The 21478-nt window shown below is 31.5% G+C and overlaps 1 protein-coding gene across 1 annotated transcript in view; it reads right to left on the minus strand.

The window, feature by feature from the left end:
• LOC127703148 (phospholipid-transporting ATPase ABCA3-like) overlaps positions 1-9811 on the minus strand; it is a 46141-nt gene extending 36330 nt beyond the window's left edge. The window contains exons 1-2 of the mRNA XM_052207653.1: positions 9702-9811; positions 3409-3456 (exon numbers count right to left, since the gene is read on the minus strand). The gene's annotated coding sequence lies outside the window, so the exon portion shown is untranslated. The remainder of the gene's footprint in view (positions 1-3408; positions 3457-9701) is intronic.
• Between the last annotated feature and the right edge of the window lie 11667 nt (positions 9812-21478).

The raw sequence follows: 21478 nt of genomic DNA on the forward strand, positions 1-21478 counted from the left end.
TATAATGAATATTCATTACCGTTATTCCGTTGTTGAAGAGATAATTGTTTATCGAGACTATATATATATATTTGATATCCTCTGGGACTATTATACCAATATATTTTGTCACAGATATCCTACATCAGTAGTTAATTGATAGAAGATGATGTGTGAAGTTTTCTGAAGCACAAGCTGTGCTCCAATGTGGGATAAGATTTTAAGCGAAAAAAATGACTGTCAGTGAATATATATAGGACGTTTTTATGATTTTAAAATTTGGCCATTTTAGTGAAATAAAAAAAAGAGCGCAGTCCATTTAAGCAGCTTTTAAATTCTTAACAGAATTAAGTACGGCCATACGGTTGCCAGTAATTGCTCACCTCCACTTCATTTGAACTCTAGTGGATATATATATAGACATAGTTGTCTCTTTGGCAATCATACCGTTGCATATGTCCATATTTTTATTAATGTTATATGAAAACAATGCCAGTTAAATCTGGAAATTAAGACGAAATTTAAAATGCACCTTTTGGGTGTGTTAAATCAGTGAAATATCATAAGTGTCTGGCCAATTAAATGCAAAATTATGTCATATCAAAACAGTTGATTGATGAATACGCGTTAGACTAAGTCCTTAAAATTATACTATAGATCTATATTAAACGATTCAAGAACAATGACTTCTTATTCTTTAAAACTTATGGTCATTGCGATAAACAACAATTGGGTTTATTATATTCCTCGATGTTTGCCATCGAAAACTATTGTAAATTACTACCGGTATGTGGTTTTCGAGAAAAGATTAGCAATATTGTATACGTACTTATTTAGTGATGATTATCTTATCAAGTCAGAGATCCGTTTGTCTTCTCTTTTATTGTTGTTGTTTGGGGGGAGTGAGTTTTCTAATCTGTGTCGACTACCCTCTCCAAAAAAAATAATTATAAATGAAAAAATCCATTCTTTTGTTTTTGTCATGTGAAACCCCTCCCTAAATAATCCTAGATAAAACATAATGTAGCAGGTGCACAGCTTTGTGTCTTATAGGTCTTATAGATGAAGTTTTGGGAATTCCGTAAATTCATTTACAAGGAGTTGCGGCAATCTGTATTCATAAGTCAAGTTAGAGGGTCTAGTTGACAGAGGCCCAGAGCGTGTTTGGCGAAAAATTAGGACGAAATCTTATAAGCAAAATAAAAACATACATAAAAAATCAGCTTAGTACAAATAATTTTTCTTAAAATGAAAATCAATATCCTTATTCAACGGACAGGCGATTGCAAAAATAACATTTGTTTTTTTAATTGTGTACTGGACATGAACTACATGTATACTGCATTGGCCTTTTCATTCCCGCTTCCTTATAGTTTCTATCACACAGCCGTATAAAAACAACAAAGCTACAGCTTCTTTTTATTTGGGCAAATTTTCAAAAAGACAAGCTAGAAATAAGGTTTGAGTTTTTTGCCCGTGCATGGTATTTATAATTTGATTAAAAAATCGTGAATATGATAGCCAATGACCAAACAAAATAACAACACCAATATTAAAAAAAGAAACATTAAATGTAATTATCTAAAAGTATATCGGGAGGAAAAAACAAAAAATTGCTTCCGCAATTTGCAGATTTAACATTGTTGTTATGATATTTAGAGTAGTTATATATATATCATTAATATATTTATATATAAACAAGTTTGATACGTTTAAAAAAAAAGGTTTTAGTTAGGGATTATCAAAAAAGAATGCAGCATAGAATTTTTAACTATTTCCAAACTGGCTACAAACACAAATCATTACTTGATTAAATTTCTTCACATTTGCATTTTAACTTTAGCCTGAAAATTAATTAACTCTTATCTAAAAAAAAACAGCACCTTAGAATGGAACATCCAGTGGGTGACTTAGCATGTTGTCTTTCGGCAGAGAGGAGATACAAAAAAAAATGATTCCTTTAACAAGAATATTTCACCCCACATTGAACAGAAGTTACAGTAAGTAAACAATCAATGTCAGTTTCTAATTCTTATACAACAAAAATAATATAAAACAATACATCTTTATCAAACCATTATCTGATATTTAATGCCAAACAAGCCTTTGGGTTTACGATTGCATTTCTTTTTTTAAAGAAAGCAACTTGTCTTATAATTAACGAAAACATTTGGTAAACAATCCAACAATTCCAATATAAAATTGATATCAGTCTAAACAGAGAAACCACGCACAATCGGTCATTAACATGTAAAAGTTTGTTAACGACCGGTTTTCTGGTCCGTTTATTTCTGTTAAAGACCGATGGATTTTTTTACTAAAGAATAAAGAATGTCATGTGGCCACTCGTTATCCAAAAAGAGAAGCTAATTCTCAACCGATATGATAATATTTATTAAAGCGATCACTATTCGGTAAAATTATGAAACAGAATACTGTTGACTCTGATATATTCACAACTAAGTTACATGTATATCTTAAGCCATTGCGCGATTTCTCATGATCACTGTATATTTTTTCAGAATTAAATATGAATAAAATATAATTTAAATTTACAAATATGTTCCAAATTCATTATAACTATAGTCATATTTATTATGAATTATCTTTATTTAATCTTTGTTACCTGTAAAATTAATGCGCGCAAATGTAATCAAAAGCTGCGCGCAAAAGTAAAAAAAAATAATCCCCAAATTCGCGCAAATGTAATGCGCCCCTTAAAATAAAGTATTGTTGATGTTGTTGTTGTTGTAATATATAGATAATAATACGAAACTATCCGTACAAACATTTCAATAATCATAGGAAGTATAAAGTACACCTCTGGACAGGGAAATCTTCTGACATAAATTATGAAAGTTTTGTCAGTTACATCTGACAAATATTGCGAAAGTTCTGTCAGTTATATCTGACATAAATTGCGAAAGTTCTGTCAGTTATATCTGACATAAATTACGAAAGTTCTGCAAGTTATATCTGACATATATTGCGAAAGTTCTGTCAGTTATATCTGACATAAATTACTAAATTTCTATCAGTTATATCTGACGTATATTGCTTAAGTTCTTTCAGTTATATCTGATATAAATTACGAAAGTTCTGTCAGTTATATCTGACATAAATTTCGAAACTGGTTTGAGTTATATCTGACATAAATTAAGAAAGCGCTGTCAGTTATATCTGTCATGAATTTCGAAAGTTCTGTCAGTTATATTTTACTTACTAACAGAATTCATTGCGCAGCATGGTCGTTTGTAAAGGCAACGACAGACTGTATACCTGAAGACCAAAACTATTGATTACATCTCCAATTAAGCAACGAGTCGAGGCTCAAGTTCCATTGTTTTTTACTTATCATTTATGATTATCTGATAATAATTTTTATCATTGTTGAAAGTTTAAACTTATGTTACATAAATGTATAATTACCTTCTAAATATTGAATTCCGCTTTCTGAAGGTGTGCACTCTGAAGATTCTGAAAGAAAGATCAGGTGAAATTGAATTGATAAATCAATGCTAGATATTCAAAGCATAAAAGAGATACGTGAAAATGTTGCGTAGCAACCATTTTTACATCTGATATATTGTCTGTGCAGTTAATTACTTCATATAGATAAAATGTGTAAAGACCGTTGACAAATAGACAAATAGACATTTGCATTGTACAGAAGCTAGGGTCATAAAAGGTTTATGATAATTAAGTATTCTGTATAATATTGTTTTGTATACAATTAATGTGCAATGTTCTTATGTTACTAAAAAGGTTACAGGTATTTAATATATGATACATTGAGTGGGTTTATTTTTTCTTGCAAAGTATAAACATATATATTATTTCATTCCTATGTTGCTTGAAAATCTACTTACCTTTTATCCCTTATCAATGATTAAAGTTTAGAAGTATTACACATAAAACTGTAAGACCTTCATAAAAGATAACCATATACAGTTTAGGGGTCAAATTTACCTTTTTTATATTTTAGTGCACCTGTAGTTTTGACTGAAAAAAAATCTAATAGATCATTCTGTCATGAGCAAGGCATTACAAAATGATTTGGCTTAAATAACATGCAACAACGGCACAAACAGTAAAATTCATTATAGGTCATTTATCAAAAATAACAGAAGGGGAAAACGGTAAATTCCAAAGTAGGTTCGTATACAAAGAAAACTCAACAGCTAGCTTTTACCGTAAATAAAGTTATATTTCATTAGTAAAATTTAAACATTTTATACAAATAATAATAATAGAGAAACAAGATTGTCAGAATTGTTAAATAAATTCAGCATAATAACATATAAAGTTTTCAACAGCACAATAGAAATTTAACAAATATTCATAGCGCTTTAGATATGCGTTCTTAAACATATGCATGACACGTGATTCTTGAATAACCTTTGATATACCCCCGAGATCAGGAGCGTGGAAAAGGGAAAACAAGTTAAAAGTTTGAGTGCATAAAAACCTAACGGGTCTAAACTGTCATACTAAATAAAAATATTACTTAATAAACGTCGTGCGTTCAAAGCGCTTCTCTTGGTTTACTTTCGTCAAGAACGCTTAAACCTAAACATTTTTTATGGAGATAGAAATTTACGTTTCGTCCCAGAGGGTGTCACAATCCTAGTAGTCAACGCTTATGTGCTGGCATGCAAAATTTATGATAAGGGAGGAGAATTTGGTACCAAAAAAAGATCTGTAGTAAAACTATTTCTAACTAAGTGAAATTTATCAAAATGCGGTCAATTTTCATGATATATAAGTATTGGACGATATGTATAAAGAGGTACTACTTTCACATAGTCTATTTTGTTGATGGTCCTTAAAAAGAGGAAAATGAATAATATATTTAAGCTTATTTTCAAATTAAATACATCGCATTGATTTTTATGTGAAATTTATTCATATACATACATGTACTGATTTTTTTTAAATAAATAATTTCAACAATCAAAATACACATTTTTATCATGTAATCTCAAAGTAAGCTTCATGCAGACTGCTTCAGTAAGGCATGTTATGTACATTTTTTACAAATATAAAGGCGTCTTCAATTAGATTGAATTAAATTGGCGTATTCCTATGTTGAAAATGGCGTAAAAGAATTTAGCTATGGTTCCACGCAAAACTGTCGTGCAGTTGACCAGGAACACAGACAGGTACGGATAACTCTTGAGTGAGTTCTGCAGTTGGTCAGGAACACAGACAGGTATGGATTACTCTAGAGTGAGTTCTACTAAATGACCTTCGTGTACAGCTCACACGAATGATTATCTTAAGTTGTAAGAGAGAACAACATAAGAATGTTTAGTTTAAACACATTTTATCGTCCATAAACTATACAAATTGACGAGAAAAAAGTTTTTTTTACTTATTAATGTCTTCTCTGAAAGAAAGTTTGCTAATTCAAAATCTATCTGAGCACATGAAGTAAAACAAAAAGGCTGATCTGGTTATCAGACACTTTTTAAAAAAAATTCTTGAAAATTACGTGTCAAATATATTAAAAAAATTTAAGATCACAGGGTATAACAAAGACATGTATTATATGTTTTTGGCTACAGGGGCGGATCCAGTCATTTTAAAAAGGGGGTTCCTAACCCAGAATAAAGGAGGGGGATTCCAACTATATGTCCCCATTCAAATGCATCGATCGTCAAAAAAAGGGGGATTCCAACCCCCGGATCCGGCACTGGGGTATATAATGGGTGTCTCACGTAAATTCAATTGTTTCGTAAACTTCAACGGTTCTTGTTAGTGAACAGACGAAACCAATCATTTATTCATAATTTTAAACAATATTAAATAAATAGGTTCGTGAAACACAACCCAGAAAATAAACAGCTGAAGATTCTGGAAGGATAGACAGTTGACGTCTTTTATAACAGTAAACATGACACAACCGATTGTTTTTGCAATGAATTCATAGTTTTGAGAACATACCACAATCCCAGAAATAGAACATTACACTCGTGCACGCAAAGTGGACCTGCTTCACTTTAAAACCGCAAGAATAACATTTTCAATATACTGTTTATCCCACTTAAAATTACATATTTATTCGACAGAAGAATAATTGAAATCATGGATCAACAATCCTAGAACTATCATAATCAATACAAACCAGATGAAAAGGGTTCTTTAATCCAAATGAAATGCACAATGTTTTTGTTACAATATTAGGCCAATGAATAGGAAGAGCAAATATTACGAAACATGAATTTTCGATCACGTTTATGTTCACATGGCTATAAAGCTATATACCGGTATTTTACAATCTCAAAATTTATCGCTTGTTAAATAAAATTCCTGATAAGAGTAACCATCAATAAACTTCACCTATATATGAAGATATCACATGTAAACGTTGTAATTTGTGTCCAACCTTATAACACAATGACGCAACTGATATAACGTCTTATATATGCATCGATTTATAAGAATTTAAAATGCCACCATCATTTTACTCCAAGAAATCTGTGATTTTGATAACTAAATATTAATGTCTGCATTTTTCCTATTCTTTATGGAACCAGCCTTCACGAGTAGTCAATTTGACTATTTATTGTATTTTTACAAGGATAAGTATTGTAAATAAACTAATCATAGATACCATGATTAAAATTCTGTACGCCAGATGCTCGTTTCGTCTACACAAGACTCATCCGTGACGCTCGATTCAAAAAAGTTAAAAAAAAAGGCCGAATAAAGTACGAAGTTGAAGAGCATTGAGGACCCAAATTCCGAAGGTTTTGTCAGATACAGCTCAGGTAATCTATTCCTGGGGTCGAAAATCCCTTGTATTTCGAAAATTCTAACTTTTGTAAATAGTTGACATATAATAATGACCATATCAACGATAATTCATGTCAACACAGCCTCGGAAGTCCTGACTATTTGGCGGCTGATACCCTCCACCAGAAAACTGTACATATAACCGACGCCTGACGCGTCTGGACGCAGTCAGAACTTAAATATCGAATGTTCAATATTTTAATGCCACATGTTCATTAAATGTCTAGGCTTAGGCAAGTGTTCAAAATTGTAATGTTATTGTTTAAAATATCAACACCCGCGTTCAGACGATATAAACACCCGGTGTTCAAACTAAAAATGTAGATAGTTGTTTGTCCGATTTTTTAACCTTCCAATTCGAAAACAAATGATTTAAAAATATGAATTAAACACAGGATGTTGATCTCTTAATTTTATGGAAATTATGAAATATTTAACTTTCAATCTGGCATAATATGTATATTATATGAATTGTTACAAGTTAGTTTACTTATAAAAATGATATATGCATAATATGAAAACACCCATTGATTACAATAAATATAGATATGAAACGATTGTCAATGAGACAACTTTCCAACAGAGTCCAAATGACAGCCTTCAACAGTGATCAAAATCCATCCCGTATAGTTAGATACAAATGGACCCGACATGCATGACAAAAAACTTCTCTTGTCAAGAAAAATAACGTTACACTTTTTTGTACACCAGTTTATCATAAAAAAAAAATAATATAAATAGAATAAACTGTGAAATTATCCAGTGACAAATATTCATCTGCAAAGCAAATACATTTGATAAAAAAAAATCTTACCGGGTTAGAAAGTGAGAAAATACCATGTTTTAAACACAGGGGCGGCATATCTATTTTCGTAAAATGATGACAAAAAACGGCACTCATGCAATTTCGATGATGAGAATTTGTTTTCAAATATCTGGGAAAGCATTCAAAATTTTAATCAGACCATGCTTATGCTTCAAAAATCGTTTTCTTTTTATTTTTGGGTAAATAAATCGATAAAATTACGAATCGAAACATTTTGCGTTAAATCAATGGGTTCCATGTTTTCATTTTCTTTTAAATCAATGGTTTTCATAAGAAAACAATACTCTGTAAATATTAGACCGATTGGACAATGTTAAAGCTTGATACCGTGTATCCAATTTCAGTTTAAATTGAAAATGCATTGTCTTGTTCGTTTCTTTATTACTAGTATACTAGTATCATGAATTAAAACTTCGGTCTGACTTGAAGAATTCATATGTTTAAATGATCATAGATATACTAAACTTTAAAACTTTAGGAATACCGTGATTATATTGTCATATTAGGCCATTATTTTCTCGTTTGAATTGTTTTACATTGTCATTTCGGGGCCTTTTATAGCTGACCGTGTGGTATGGGCTTTGCTCATTTTTGAAGGCCGAACGGTGACCTATAGTTTTTAAATTTTTTTGTCATTTGGTCTCTTGTGGAGAGTTGTCTCATTGGCAATCATACCACATCTTCTTTTTTATATATGACTTGATTCAGGATGTATTCAATTTTATCTCCTTATCCTTCTTAACGATCAAGCTGGTCCATATATGTACCCTCGACCTTTGAAAGTCTTATTTTATTGAAATTTATTTCTAGGGTTTGGACATAATGAAAACTTGCACAAATCAAAGTATCATACTATAAAACTTAAATAAATTCCTCAAACAGTCATGGTGCAAAGATGAAATAAAGAAGTATTAAAAACTACTGCGTTTTGTCATTTTATGGTTTTAATAGCATGCTAGTTACACACAATAAGTCTGAGTACACTTTCTTTGAATTACAGTTTAAACCGCAACAAAACTTTCAATCTAATTAAAATATAGAACTCGGATGTAGTATAACGAAATCCGAGTTCTATATTTTAATTAGATTGCAAAACTTTCAAATGTTCCATTTCCATCCATAAAATGACATCATTTCGCGGCAATCCAATGATTCATTCCATTTTGTATTTTTTACTGAAACATGGAAAAAGATTAGCAGAGACCCAGCTACTTAGTTATTGGGCTGAATCCCTAAATGTTAGCTGAATTTTTCTTAGTGTTTTTGTTAATCTTTTATATTGTGGAAGGTCGGGTCCTTGGAATGAAATGTTTGTCTTTTTCCCTATGAAACCACGGAAGTATCATATTGATACAATATCATATTCTGAAACTATAAGAATTTATCTCTCGTATTTGCTCATCTTCCTCATATACACATGTATATAGGATTATAGTATATTTTTATCATTTCTGCCTTGTACGGTTTTGATAGTCGTTCGTCCTATGTTTTAATACATATATTTCTATCATTATAATATTATTCTGTGTAGCGGTGTAGTGTATATTCCTATATCAGATATCATGTTATAAGTTTGAACGCCGGCAGATAGCTATACGTCATTCGTTTTGTTATTTGTAAGGTTAGAAATATTTCTTTTAATACATTACAATGCTTGTTTTTCTAGATTATGCAATAGAGGCTAAAAGATTCGAAGTCATGAATTACTACAAGAGCATAAAGTCCAAAATGACCAATACACAAGACACGAACAAACAAAAAAAGTTGCAAAAATTCAACATTTATTATACCAAAGAATAATGCATTGTCAATTTCTGTCACAATGTACAATGTATTATATGAGTTATGTTTTTGACCGACGACGCACCGGCTATCTGTACTTGATGGAAGAAACTTCCAAGAACTGCTAATACTAGCTGTGATCTCAACCATATATGAGAAATAGCATAGACACTTACTGTGTATTATTTTACAGCCCTAGAAATTCGCTTATAAAACAAAGACCTCCTAGACTAGGGTGACAATAAATAGGAGGCAATTATAGTTTATGATATCCTTTAAGGATGGGTTTATATATTTATAAGAACGCACAACATACCTTGTAGAAAAGAAATCCTGTATAGCAAAATCTACGTATACTCCAACATTGTAACATGCAATGTATACATTATATTAGCTTATTACAAATTATCAATATACACAATAAGTAAGCAGATGATGATGACGAATCAATAATCTTTATGTTCACTTACACACCTTATATACATACAGATCAAATAAATTAGATATACATGTAGGTGTATAGTAGCCTCGCCATCCGTTTCTTTTTATATATTGTTTAACCATACAGGTAATATATTAAATATTGCAATCTCTTAGCCTTCCCCAGTTAGATAAAAAAAAAGTTAGAAAATAGACAAATGAATCATCGAGTGTTTGTATTTTTATTTTCCTTTTTTCTCAAGGTACAACTTTATTGCGTGTATGAAAATCCATGTATATACGGATGTCCTCGACGTGCATGTACCAAGATAAATAATACGGATGTCAGAGTTTCCTGGTGAAACTAAATACATAAACTATACATGTAGATAGTACAATGATAATAATCATATTAAGAGGAATTGACGAGGACCTGGTTAAATCAGCTAATCGTCCAGGAACATCAGCCGAGATAAACGTCCAGTGGCATAATAAATGAATGTCCAAAGACGAGAACAATGTTAGTGCGATATAGATATAAACCCTGCTTAGTACTAGACTGACATGCTGAGCCGTATTATAACAAAGTAACAGTCCACAGGAAGACATGTCGCCCTACCCGGACACATTAATATTCTGACTCCGAGTAGACCAGTCTTACTCTTTAATACCGCGTGCTTAGTACTGAGATGCAGCAAACACCAATTTTAGTCTTTGCTTTGACCTAACCGGGGTTCGAACCCACAAATTCTGCACTCGCGGCGAACACGCTAATCGTGTATAAACAAAATACCACGCGCACTTATTACACACACTTAAGTTTTGGTAAACAAACCACCACAAGCATAACATGCATAAGTTTAATAAATGAAATACTTTCAGTGATATAAAGTCAAAAGAGGTATAAGGACCATGCAAAAGACAGCAAAAGAGCTAATCACATGACTCATTTATAATCATTTATAGCTATAACATTCTTACATATTAATTATCTTCAATGTTACTTTTTTTTTTAAATATCTTAGGATAAGAAGTATGTAAATGAAAATTATTTTGCATTTTTTTTTTATGAAATTTTCACAGCAGAACTAAATTTGGATATACAACAAAATGAGTTCGGTATTATCTACTGCATGTTTTGCCTGTACATATTTTGTTGTTGTTATCTGTTATACCGGTATTATAAAGTTAAGTGTTTTTACCTGATTTTTTATCGTACGTTCTTTCATATACTTTTGATTGAAAGGAAAAGAGATATCAAACAATCACTACTATATAACCCCGTCACATGTCCATATTCCTGTCCCAAGTAAGGAACCTCGTCACTAGTTGTGTTTTGTTATACGGTATCGTTTTGTTATACGGTGTCTTAATTTGTTTTGTTATACGGTATCTTAATGTGTTTTGTTATACGATATCTTAATGTGTTTTGCCATTGAGGGAATCTGATATTGATGTCAGATCTTTGATAGTTTCTGTAAAAGTTGACAACTTTTCTCTCCGACAAATAATTTTGCAGTATACGTCAATGAGACAACAACCAATCGACACGAAAATATAAAAAAAATATCTACGGTAAAGGCAAACATAGTGTCGTCAACAATAGACAATTGACAACACTATAAGTCAAGCTTTTCATTGCCCCGAATCTGGAAAAATTAATTAATCTAAAAGACTTTATCAAAGATCTGCCAAAACCATCAATCCCTCAAAGGACCCCCCCCCCCCCCCCCCCCCCCCCAACACACACACACAAATGTACACATTAAAAATAAATGACTGAAGACAACCGCTGACTATGCTCGCAGTAATTCGGTACTAAAATGAATGAACTGATTTTTTTCCCTCTCAATTTCCACTTCATACAGTTTGAGTGTTCTGTTAAATATGAATAAAGGAAGATATGGGGTTTACGTCAATAAGACAGCAACCCAAAGACACACTTAACCAGCAATATTTTTAATGATCTCATACCAGTTTACATTTTTTAACTTTATAAACTGTAGGTGTTCCTGATGAAAGTTGTTCCAAAACTACGTGTCCGCTTGTGAAAATGTGCTTCATATTTTTTCTCCTCCTTTTTCTTTTGGACAGAAATGTGAACGCGTGACAGCCAAAGGAACTAGAAATTAAGGGCATACTCATACGATACTTTGATCCCACGGTGATTTTTAACGAAAATTTGAATACAAGCTATTGTTCACTTAGTTAATACAAATATACCTTCATGTGCTAAATTTAGAGATAAATGGGGTCAAAATTTTAGACTTTTACTTCAAATGTCGGTTTCTTGTACATTTCTATCCATTGGACAGACATACTTAACTTTTTTGTTTCAAAAGATTAACACATGCACATTTTTGTAAAAAGATTTGGAATATCTTATTTACAAAAGTATGCTCTTCATTTGCGTAACAATTCTTTGAAAATAATTAATTTTTATTAAAATTACACGAATTTGGTAAAAAAAAAAGAAGAAAAAAAGGCATTTTAGCTGCATATTTATCTAATTTAAAAAAAAATCATCGGTGATTTTTTCATAAAATTTGGAACAAATAATCTTCATACAGTATCAAGTCAAATGTCCTTCTAAAAAAAGAGGGATCCGTGTACTCGTTGGATATTTCGTCTAATTTATCCAAATATAAAAACCCGATAGATCGACAACTTACATGCTTTTCACCTTTTACATTATTCACCTGGGCCTATGTCATTACATGGTAAACTGGATCTATACGGCTGCTAGTGACGTCACGTAAAACATCTTTATTACATACGTCACTTGTGACGCCATAACTTGCATGCTAATTTCATTTTTGTCAAACAGCACGTGTTCGACTTATTAGGCACACACACACAAATTCGTTATAATCATAACGATGTAGGAGCTCATTTTCTATGCATGTATTACAGTAATATTTTTTAAAAATCTTTGAAACATTTGATGTTTGTCTCAAAACTTGGTATTGTTCATATAGTCTCTCCTGCTTCTTGGTCCTTCTTGTTCTGACGTCTACCTTTATAAATTTTCAAACTGAAATCTAGTTCAGTCGAAAGCTTATATCACACAGAAATATTATATAGTTTCTATATTTATCGTGTTTTCTTTAATATCACAGCTTAGTGTTGTCAAAAAATTTCAGATTTCCTTGTGTATACTTCCCTAGGTTGTACAAGGTAAATTATATTGTATTTCATGTCTTAAAATTTAAGATAAAAATCAGGTTTATACGTTTGTTAAAGCATGAATCTTTTGAAATATATAAGCACTCTGCATAAAAAATTCTTCCGTCGTATAAAGTTAGAAACCTGGTAATATATACAAATTCTGTTTGATTTAATGTGAACTGTTAACGACTTTATATCTGTAAATATTGTTTGCAGATTGGAATTATGAAACAGAGCATGCAGGATGTAGACGAGTTTAACGATTCATAGTAACTGTTCTTAGTAGATTATTTGTCTGGATCATTTTACCATAAGCAATAGAATGGAGGATTCGAGTAATTTTTATTATAATCTTTATTGCAAAATTACACCCATTAGGGTCAAGCAATACAAACAAACAATTATACATTTTAAATACAATGCAATACAATGTAATACAATACAATATAATAGAACATATTTTAAGAGTTCAATTGTAAATTTATGTAAAAAACACAATCATAAGCTTGTCTGACATGGGTCTGATCCCCTCAGTTCTAAAGACTGCTTAATAAAGACTCCAATATGACAAACAAGTTCAGAGATGGGGTTTAGAATGTGTTTTAGTTTATTAAATGCATCAAGATGTTGAAATAATGGTACATAGTCTTTTAGATAGCGCAAAAAAATTAGAAAGCAATGATCACATTACAGAAAGAAATGAAATTCGTCATCTAGGACTCCACATTTTTTACATAATCTTTGTGCTCTTGGAATGTTTCTGTACCTTCCCAGTTCAATGCCTAGGGAATGATCACTAAGTCTAAATTTTGAGAGTAACTGCCTATGTATAAAATTATTGCAATTTAAATATTCCTCAGACTGACAATTAGTTTTTAATTTCCCATAAAGACAAAATTTGGATGAGGAATTCAATTTTGAAAGTTTATTTAAAGTAGTTTTTTCATATTCCTCTGAAACACACTTTTTAATATTACATTTTAACACGTTTTTTGATTGTTTAAAAGGTACATTAATATTAGAGTAATTTTCTGGGTTTATTTTCATATCTTTAAAAATTTTATCTGCAAATGAGTACCAAGAATAAATTCCTGCAGAATGTAAATTTATGTTTGTTTGTAGAGATTCTTTAACCAGGGGATTAATATCATTACAGTGTATTCTATAAAAATACATGAGTGTTTGAGTTTTTATATAAGAGTCCAAAGTAAATCTACCTAATTCTGATCTAGCACCTATGTTAGTGGCTGTCTTTTTCAGTCCTAATACTGCTTTACAAAATTTAGAATGAACCTTCTCAAATGGATATTTTTCTGCTAATGCAAGAGTATTATTATGCGGGAACTTGGTCCCGTTTTTGTAATATGTGTTGTTGTCTTTCTTTCATGTTGTTATCAATTCTTTGGCGGGGAACTGTTCACATTGATGTTAAATTATTTGGGAACTAGCTTGGACTCGGCGTGACAACGGGACCTAAAAGACAATCCAGTCTGCTAACTACATTTTTATTCTGGTTCACAATCTAATCTTAATCTATTTACAACAGTTACAATACAAATTACATATTTTCTAACATAGTTTTACACCAAATAATCCGCGATATAAATTGAACAATAATACAAAACCTGACAATAATATACGCGCCATAAATGAACAGTCAAGTCATTTGTTATCTCCCCTTAACTCGTTTACTTTTAATATTTAATCAAGTATCAAGATAAGAATTGTATTTTCAAAAGTTATCTTTACAAAGAAGTTAAATATCCTTTTTATAAATTAAGAACCTTTTATTTAAATCATTTACCTTAATATTATTTTTAACTTTGCCTATAATTTATTTAATCTATATCACGATTTTACTTGCGAATATGAATAAAATTTACTTTACTGGAAAACATCTTTTAAATCTTTAAACTCGTTTCTTGTAAATTTATAAAGCATTCCATCAAACAACAGTAAAATATTTACTAACCTAAAAGACAATCCAGTCTGCTAACTACATTTTTATTCTGGTTCACAGTCTAATGAACCAAATAATTTTGCACGACTTTATATAGCAGAACTGGACTTCATCTGACACGTGAATATTTTGTTACTCAGTACAATAGTTTTCTTGATCTATTCTAAATAAACAATGAAATATCGGATAAGGGTAGAATTACTTAATCTTAATTGTTCAAGTCTATTAATTTCAAAAGTATGTATAATTATCTTTATGCCTTCTAAGCTGACACATTTATCAATTAGCCGGGGGGATATGTTTGAGACAACGTTATTAAATATGTTTTAAAAGATAAAACACTTACATGATAATTTAAGGAAATTGTTCTATAAACAAATTAAACTTTCTTAAACTTGTTTTATTTGTTTTATTTACGTTCATTTCTTGGTTTACTTATTTTGTAATTTATTTATAAATATTCTCCTTAACTTCTGTGCATTTTTCCATTATTTAACAAAACTTTACTTGTAATTTATTAGTAAATACTATCTCTAAATATCAAGCATTTTTGCATCATTATAGTATCACAAAAAGTATTATTTACAGCAGCTCTTTTAGATGCTCTAAAAGCTGACTGAAAATTATCCATAAACCAAATTTCAGAGTTGTATGTTAAAATAGGTCTTATAAATAAGAGTATCAAATAATTTACATGACAAATTAGTGGGAACAAAATTAAAATTGGACATATATTTTCTCAATAAAAATAAAACTTTAAAAATTTCCCTTATATTTAATAATATTCCCTAGAAATTTAAAGTCCTTAACTTCAGTCAAAAATTTATTATTGAACAAGAGGGGTGGGGATTGTTTATAAATATTCTGAAAAACTAAAATTTTAGTCTTGTTTGTATTTACACTCAACTGCCATTTAATGCAATATTTATTTAGTTTGTCTAGCGCATTTTGAAGCCCCTGGTGTGTCTCAGACAGTAACACTAAATCGTCTGCGTAACTGAGAGTTTGGATACTTGAAGTATCAAGAACTGGAGGGTTACAAGTTTCATCAAAAATTGAATGTAAATCATTAATATAACAATTAAACATTCAGTGCAGACTGGGATAAGCTATACATATTTTTCAAAGTAGTATAAAATTTTACACCAACACCATTATTTATCAATTTATACAACAGGCCATTATGCCAAACAGAGTCAAAAGCACCACGCAATTCTACAACACAAGCAAACAGCTTTGTCTTATTTTTTTCAAGTATTTGGTGACAAGAGTTTTTAAAATAAATATGCTATCAGACGTTCTATGGTTTGAACGGAATCCAAATTGATGACTGGATAACTTATTTTCGTAATGCTTTATTAGTCTTTTATTCAAAATAGAGCTATATAATTTTGCTATAGACAGTTTAAAATAGAAATACCTCCATAGTTACATATGTCTTCTTTATCTCCAGACTTATGGATTAAAACAATAAAAGCTTTCCTCCAGCTGGTGGGGTAAATACCAGATGATAAAATAAGATTAAAAAGTTTAACTATGGCTGTAACTGTTACAATGCTACTACATTTTATTATTTCATTAGATATTGAGTCGGGTCTAGCGCGTTTCCCTGATTTCAATTCATTTATACAGTTCTTTAGCTCTGTTCTGATATTGAAAATGGACCATCAGTACAAATATTATGTTCTAAAGTACTCTCAAGCATATTTAAATCATTTTTTAACTTTTTCTTTAAAAGAGTTATCATATTTTTCAGCTTTACCAAGATTTTGAAAATGTTCTTCATAGTTATTTAAGTTAATATTTGAACAAGCATCCTGTTTAGTTTATTGATCTTTTTTTATATTTATAAAACAAAACGTAGCATTATTTCCTTGTGCACATTATCTTTTTCTGGAATAACCAATATCTGCATCGCTCGATACCAAAAGTTGTTGTAAGCCAATAAATAACCAATATAAAACTTTTGGTAGCACAAACCCAAAAAAGACTGGTAGTCTTTACCTGAAATAAGGCCGTTGTTGTTTAATTCTTGTTTTTTAATCAATATCAACCCACTTATTTACCATTTCAAACACGACGAATTTAGGCCATAGCGCATGGTCCTGTCTATTTATTTTACTATCTATAATATGGTCCGTTATTGAATACAAGCGTAGCGGTGTATATAAGAAGGCATCATTTCTATGTTATAATACTTTGAATAATCTTTGAATAACTAAAAGCATTTTTCGATTCGGTATAGATTGAAAATGACACTTTATAATTTCGTGAATCTGAAGCGCTTTTAATTTTCTGGATTTACCTTCACTAGAAACCTTAGAATATCCCTGCCACATGTTAATGTGACTGTCCGAAGTTCTCAACTTTGTCAGTAGCTCTCAGCTTTTTGTTCCTTTAAGATTTGACAATTCGGTCACGACTCGTTAGACCGGCGGCTATTTGGGGCTTAGCAATTCGTAACAAAATTATCGCATTCCATTATCCACGGGTGTCATTCGGTTTATCGAGAGAATTGATCGCGAAAGAATAACTAACGGTGGTCAAGCATTGCGATCAGATCGTGAAAGATCTGGTATCGGATCGTGAATGCAATTAAGTTTAATTCTACTTCAAAATCTATGAAACAATCTGCTGTAGTTTCAAAAGTTGGAACAAATTAGAAAAAAATATTATGTCTGTCAAAATGAATCAACTTCCTTAATAAAAATGTGCACTTAAAAAATGAAAAAATGCAGTACTTTTTAAGAAAACACAAAAGGCGACACACAATCCTATGAAAATCATTAAGAAAAAATCACGTTTTATTTAGTTTAAACATATTTTATTTGCAAAAGTAGCAAAAGGGATTGGACACAAGTTATAACAACATTAGTGACGTCCTCTCCCATATATAAATATAAACACAAAGTACATTAGATAATGACGAAAAACATTGTAGGAATGCATGTATAAATACAAACTGCATACAAAAACAAAAAACAAAAAACAAAAATAATACAAAAAATACAATATAATATGGAATAATATATAAAACTGGACTGGAGTGAGGAGTTGGAAAGTAGGAATTCAGAATGTTAATTGATTGTTTTAAGTGCCAGTCTTTGTAAGAATCAGGCAATTTAGAAAAAAATCAAAACATTGCCGGAAAAAACCCACCGACCTGACCACCATATTTTGAAGGTACCCTCATCCTGAGTTAGAAGTGGTAGGTCTTTCGTTTCTGCGTGTCTGGTAATTCGAGAAATATCTAGATAAATTTTGGTTAGAATGATAGCAAATTACGGAGTTATCTCCCCTTAATTGTTATTTTCTAGAGCATTTCAACCAAATTATATCTTGAATTACCAGAACAGGGAAAGGAAACGAATGTTATATTCATGGTCCATTATACATTCTGAACTTAAATTAATGTAAAGTTGAGCGGGTTTTTGTTTGTCATGTTTTCACCACTGCCTGATTCTTATGCAGATTGGCAGTTAAATCTTTGTGTTATTCTGATATATGCTTGTACAGACTCAAAAATTTCTTTGTTTTGCTGAAAAGAAAGGTCACGTTTTGTAACTATAATAGTCACATTCACAATATATCATGATATATTCAAAACTTAATCTGTATATGTCAGATAGTCCAGTAAAATATATTTATGTTATTACTTGAAACAGTTCATATCATTTTTAGATAAGTCTATTGTTTGTTGATTTTTTTTATCAAAATTGATCGTGAAAGATCATTCAGCGCATTATTTGGATCGTGAAAGACAAAGCGTGACCAAACTGAATGATCAGAAAACAGCATTTGTTTACCAATTGATATACTTGTAATTGGTTGAAGTGTGTAATTACTTTCTAAGAATGTAAATCATTGTTTTAATTTTTGTTGGTACGTGATATATATATATATATATATATATATATATATTTACCCATATTTAGACCTGTTTTCATTTATGAGGCAATGCTATGCGTTACTGGGCATCCAAGATAATAAGACCTACAGCAGCGTAAATGGTCGAAAGGTCAATATTGTGTATACAAACGAGGGAAGCGAGAGGGGGTCTGGTGGTTTTTCCGCGGAAATATCTTAATGTGTGCGTTTTTGTTTTCGAAAGGGTACTGGAGATGTATAAGTTCACTCTGTTTTTTTGCTTTGTATCGATCTGATGAGTTAAGCCCTTTTTCACTGAATTTTATAGTTTGTTCAATTGTTGTTCTGTTACACCACTGTCCCAGGTTAGAAAGAGGGTCGCTAACAAGTTTAACCCCGCCACATTATGTAGGTGCCTGTCCCAATTCAGGAGTCTGTTATTCAGTGGTTGTCGTTTGTTGGTGAATATAATATTTGTTCGTTCATTGTACATAAATCAGGCCGTCAGTTTTCTCCTTTGAATTGTATTACATTTGTCATTTCGTGGCCTTTTATAGCTTTATGGGTTTTACTCATTGTTGAAGGCTGTACAATGAGCTATAGTTGTTAAATTCTGTGTCATGTGTCTTGTGCAGAGTTGTCTTATTGGAAATCATACCACATCTTCTTAATTTTATATTAGATCAAATAAACTTTATCATCTAATTTTACACACAGGTTTATTGAAGATGTTCTTTCCATTAACAATACGAACTTTTCTCATTTGGTCCCATTAATAGTCATGAACTGATATTATAGACACCACATATACAGTTCCTCTGCATTATTTTTAAACATATACCCCGAAGTTGACTACAGCGATCATCTTTTAATACCAGAGTCTGACAAACGTTGATTTCAATTTTGAAAATTATAAAATTTCATCATCTTAGTAGCGATTTACCAAGTTCATCCGCCTATGAAGTATACATTCTGAACTCATACGATTTCAAAAGATTGCAGCTCATACTCAGGTCTAGTTTGTAAAACGTTATCAGTGCCTGCGCAAACAATTAATGAACAAGGGTTTAAGGTGTTGACTTGTGTAGTATTTTATCTACTATACAGTGTTTATGTGGGTTGGTCCAACGATGCGATAAGGACACATTAGGATTTTTATTGCGTAGTTTCATTTTGTATGCCCTTGTACTTATATTTTAATTTTTATGAGTTTTATCGGGTTAGTGTATATGTCTATATGAGAGGAGACCCCTAAGGAGCACCTTAAGTGCCAAGTAAATAGAAATATTTTCGTTCGCCGGACATTTAGATGGTGCGCACTAGTTTGAAAAGTCGTGCACACGACATCTAAAAACTGGTTCGCATAACTTTCAAACTCTGGTGCGCCCGACTTTTAAACTGGTGCACACGAGTTTGAAAGTCGTCTGCACCACTTTGAAAGTTGTGCGCGCCAGTTTGAAAGTCATGCGAACCAGTTTGAAAGTCATGCACACAAGTTTGAAAGTCATGCACACAAGTTTAGGCATGCGAACGAGTTTGAAAGTCGTGTGCGCCAGTTCTTGAAAGTCGTGCGCACCATTTTGATAGTCATGCGCAACAGTTTAAAAGTCATTCGCTCCAGTTTCAAAGTCATGCGAACCAGATCTTGAAGGTCGTGAACACCATTTTTGACAGTCGTGAGCACGTGTTTGAAAGTTATGCGCGCCAGTTTCAAAGTCATGCACACAAGTTCGAAAGTCGTGCGAACGAGTTTTCAACTTGGTGCATGCAAGATTTAATATCTTGCAAACGAACATATTTATATTAACATGACACTTACGGGGCTCCTCAGTTATGCTATACTATACTGGCTGTATTATCAACTACATAATCTTTTTTTGGCTGTCGTATTTGTTTGATTCGATTGTAAGTGTGTTTGTTCGGTGTGAGCCAAGGCTCCGTGTTGAAGGCCGTACTTTGACCTATAATGCTTTACTTTTACAAATTGTGACTTAGATGGAGAGTTGTATCATTGGCACTCATATCACATCTTCTGGTATCTATTGAACGTTAAATTAAGCTGTGTTGTATGTCTCTGATGTGTGCTACTGGATGCCAGATATGACCACGTAGACCTATTAATTCTGTTAGTGTTGCTCCCTAATCTGGCAATATTTATAGATTATGGTTGGTTATCTCAACGAGATTGATTTTCTCGCTTGAGCCGGTACGGCGAAAGCGAGAAAAGCAATCGAGTTGAGATGACCAATGATAATCTGTTTATCGCTATTTTACCTATGAAGACGTTGTTAATTTCCTTGACAACGGCTCGTGTTCCCTTAGTTTCTAGCAATAATTTTCATATCACTCGACTCCGCTGAGAACGGAAATTATCAGTCAGCAAGATCAAAAAAAAAATTCGTAAAATAGCGATAATACGGAACATTAAACAGCTGTCATACAAGTGGGCGTATAAACAAGCAAGAAACCCAGATTTAACCCACCATTTGCTTAGAAAAATGCCTATGCCAAGTCAAGAATATGACAGTTGTTTTTCTGCTCTTTTTTTTAAACTATGTTTTTCCACATTTTTTACAAAAATCAGCAAGGATCTTTGTTTTATAGATATGACTATGCATAAAAATTAATGGGCATCAGATGAGACAATCTTAACTTTACAAACAAAGAAGAACTTATGC

Source organism: Mytilus californianus, unplaced genomic scaffold, assembly GCF_021869535.1.
Source record: "Mytilus californianus isolate M0D057914Y unplaced genomic scaffold, xbMytCali1.0.p SCAF_1, whole genome shotgun sequence".
In the NCBI taxonomy this organism is placed as follows: domain Eukaryota; kingdom Metazoa; phylum Mollusca; class Bivalvia; order Mytilida; family Mytilidae; genus Mytilus; species Mytilus californianus.